We start from the raw sequence: 3,923 nt of genomic DNA, 5'->3' as shown, positions 1-3,923 counted from the left end.
TACTTCCTCCAGCCCCGTTTCCAAGGTTTCGAACCTCTGTGAGTTGGAACGCGCCATGTTTCCCTCCTCCCTGGATCTGTCCGCTCTGATACCAAATGCAATAGACTTGCAAGAACCACCTGCAGAAACAGAACAGAAAGAACACAGCAACTAGGAAAGAGAGCTTGATTTATTTAATTGATAAAGGTTCATACATAAATCAGTAGCTTGAGGCCACTATTCTCCAAGTTAGTAACTTTAGGTTACAAGTCTCTTTAGTGTACTACAAACTCCTTAACTACTGCTCTCTTCTTTCTTCCTCTATTTATACTCTCCCTGCTTCACTTCTAGTACGTTGCATTGATGAGCCTTGTCCTCATGTGTTGTTAATGTTCTTGTGCCTCTTGCTGCCCTTTGTTGTGGCTGTTGTTCTGCAGGTCTGCTGTTATATGCTGTCCCCTCTTGTTTCTTCTGTGATAGACTATGTGAGTAGGTGGCTTGGTGGTACGGCCTGTACGGTCCATCACATACACATGCTGACATTCAGGCAGCTGATCTTGATGATGATAACGTCGTAAGGTGAGTTCTGCAATTCAAGAGCATTGATGATCGAAGTCAAGTATATATAGTTTATATTATACTTAACCATTATATATTTGTTTGTTACAGTGCTGCAGAGTTTGTTATAATGAAGCTAAAAGAGATGGAGAAGATCACTGCCGAGGATGTCACTATGTTGATGGAGTGCTTCAGGAATGATTCAGGAACATTGACAGCAGCCGACATAATAAACACAGAATAATCTGCATTCCGCACGGTGAACTCAATTACGTTGATGGAGGTACACATTAATACAACAGCTCCGTATCTTCTAACTGTTTTAGAAGCTCTGTGAATTAATGTTGCTATTCAATGTTTGCTTCCCCACAAGTTAGCCTATGGGTCTTAAACTCTTAATTGGTTGAACTTTGCTAAAATGTGGGAATTTGTTTAATTAGATTGAATTGAGATTTGAGGAAAAACAGGGAGAAAGACCGAAAATTGGAGAATGAAGAGTTGTTTTTGGATATTATTCGTTTATGGGAATTTGTATTGCATCTTTTGATTTCATTGTTTTCTAATTCTATGATGATAGTGATCTTACTGAGTTTTTTTTTTTTGAATCAGATTGACACGTTCATAGATTCCGAGTTCAAGCGTAACACATCTGCTGTTTGTTTACTTGAAGAGGAAAGAGAAAATGAGTGGCTTCAATCAGTTGCTGCTGAATGCAACATCTCTGAGACAAACAATACGTACTGCATCTTTTGATTTCACTGTTTTCTAATGCTATGATTTTCTTGAAGATTTCGGTTAATTGATTTTCTTTAAATTTAGGTGGTAAATAGTTTTTCGCGGAGCTCGGTGATGATGATGATTATGGAAGAAACGAGCTGATTTTACTGTCTCATTTTACATGGTATGGGTTTTCAATCAAGTTTGTTTAGTTCCGTATTATTGTCTAATAATTCAGTCATTGTATTTGCTAATTTGGGTTTCATTTGTTTAAGTTTTTGGAGGTGTTGTTGAACCTTAATTAGTTGATATATGCAATCGTTTGGGTTACATTGAACCAATCTTTTGAAAGGTGTTGTTGAACCGTTATCAATAATTTGACACGTTCTGTTTAGTAGCTAATCATTTGTAGTGGTGTAGTTTGCATTTGTTTTCAATTTTTTCTGTTTAATAAGCTTGATTTCTTTTCTCATGAATGTTTTGGCATGAATGTTATGTTGCGTTTGCATATTTTTTTTCAATTTTTGGGCATAAATGTTCATGAAGTGACTCTGTGTAACACCTGCAAACATGTCCATTTGACCCTTATAGCGAGTCTGAATAATACGTTACCCATGGGCTAGAGTGCTAGACTCTACACGTATGTGACATTTCAAACTAATGATGAATTCATGGAAGCCTATAAATGAACCGAGTACAAAAGTTCATATAAGATATAAATTGATGGTATACGACAACATGAACAACCTATTGAAGTTACCTGTTTCATTTATGTTTGACCCTAGGCTCTGAAAAAATTGCTGGTATATGCTAGCTATATAACTTGGATTTAGATTAATTCAGTTGTTCTTATTAGTTAAGTTAACATGAAAAGTTTAATTGTTTTTTGTTGTTCCGATTATTTCAGTTAATCTGATTAGTTTAGTTTATTCATTTGTTTTCATTATTTTGTTAATTTTGAAGGTTTTTTTTCCAATGGTTAGCTTTTGAATTACGTTTTATCTATTATTGCTTCATAATGAATAATGCGAGTTCTAAAGTGCTAGAGGCATCTTCGAAAAGTACAGAGGACTTACCCTGTCTTTAGGTTTCTGAACTTCCATTTTTTAAAACACACACCTTTGTTTGAGGACACTTCAGGAAAGTCTTCTACTTCCTATGTTTGAGGACAAATTTGCTTGAAGCCAAGACTAATTTTCTTCTTGGAGAGGGTGAGGTGGAAGTTGGAGTACAAGCCATATACGGTTCAAACATAGGCATTCATGAATAGCATGCATAAGGGGTTTGGAAAATAGGTTGCACGGCTTAAAGCTAGGGGAAAAAAAGGAGGGGACAATCAATCATCTGTACAAGAAACTTTAAGTAGAGAACCTGTCCTTCCATAGGATCCACAAGAAGATTTCTATCGAGGGAAGAGATGAAGAGTATGATCTTTACACAGCCAGCATAGGTTAGCTTAGGGGATACAAAAAAATGGCAGCTATGTTTTTACAAATAAAATTACACTCTCAATATTCTCATGGCCAAACTTCATAGTATTCACAAGGAAATGTTCTTAGCAGAGAAATCGGGCATCACATTTTAAACTGGCAGCTATTTTGTTTAAAAAAAAAAAAAAATTACACTCTCAATATTCTCATGGCCAAACTTCATAGTAAACACCAGGCAATTGCAACTTAATCTCTTTAGAAATTGAGTGACTTTTTTAGCAACTATTGCTAATTATTTACTTTCTCTGTGTGTAGGTATTGCATTGGCGTGCAAATCATAAAGCCAAATGTCAACAATTAAGTGTTTCTTCCAAGTATCTGATATTCTGATGGTAGATGTATTGATGATGGCTCTTCAAATGAGATTATCATAGGTTTGTCAATCATCATACGCAATCTCAAAAAAGAGCATGCTTGGCTTGATGAAGGAAGGGATATTAAATGGTTAACCTGTCATTCAATGTGGCTGTAATCTCCTGGTGTCCTATGCGGTTGCTGTAATGATTTTGTGGCTTTAAAGTAAGGAAAAGAACCATGGAATTCTGTTTAGTTTAGTTTGTTGAATTTCTTGGAACCACCTTGCTGCATGTTAGTATAAGATTACAAGGCTGTCTTGAAGTCTGACACTGCTATGTGCCTGCGTTGAAGCTCTTATCACATTTCAACGTCTTAAGTGCTACGCATCAGACTATGATTCATGGCTGGAGCCTGGGAGGAGATGAATTGCGACTTTGTAGTAGAATGCAAAAGTATTTAAAGTGTATATAAATATTGTTTTACTTAATCTCTCTTTGAACAAATATCTGGTTGTATGTTTGCTTTAGGGGTTCAAATTTGCTTTTTTTATATTAGCACGCATCGCGTGCATATAAGACTAGTTGTTAATATGTAAAAGTAACTGTTATTTTGTCCTTTTCTGCCCTTTATATTAATTTGCCTTTATTTTTAATTCATTTAACAGACGTTAGTAACAGAAGTCAAAAAGCAGCGGTTTCCATCCATTTTGAGGGACCTAAATGCTCCTTTTGAAACTTGAGGGACCTAACTGCTCCTTTTGGCAAAGTTTAGGGACCTCCAAACCTATTTACTCTTTCAATCACCACATCCACTTTTATATATACTTTATTAATAAATAATTATCTACTTTTTCATTTCCCCAAAAAAAACATTCACAATCAT

At 35.6% G+C, this 3,923-nt stretch overlaps 1 long non-coding RNA gene across 1 annotated transcript; it reads left to right on the top strand.

The window, feature by feature from the left end:
- The first annotated feature begins 528 nt into the window (after positions 1–528).
- Positions 529–3,634, top strand: LOC130459935 (uncharacterized). The gene is made up of 4 exons (XR_008919683.1): positions 529–820; positions 1,147–1,274; positions 1,357–1,438; positions 3,000–3,634. It is a non-coding gene; the product is annotated as an uncharacterized lncRNA (long non-coding RNA).
- The last annotated feature ends 289 nt before the right edge of the window (positions 3,635–3,923 follow it).

This window comes from Spinacia oleracea, chromosome 4 (assembly GCF_020520425.1).
Source record: "Spinacia oleracea cultivar Varoflay chromosome 4, BTI_SOV_V1, whole genome shotgun sequence".
Lineage (NCBI taxonomy): Eukaryota > Viridiplantae > Streptophyta > Magnoliopsida > Caryophyllales > Amaranthaceae > Spinacia > Spinacia oleracea.
Note: the sequence above shows the minus strand (reverse complement) of the source record. Positions and strands in the feature narration are given on the sequence as shown.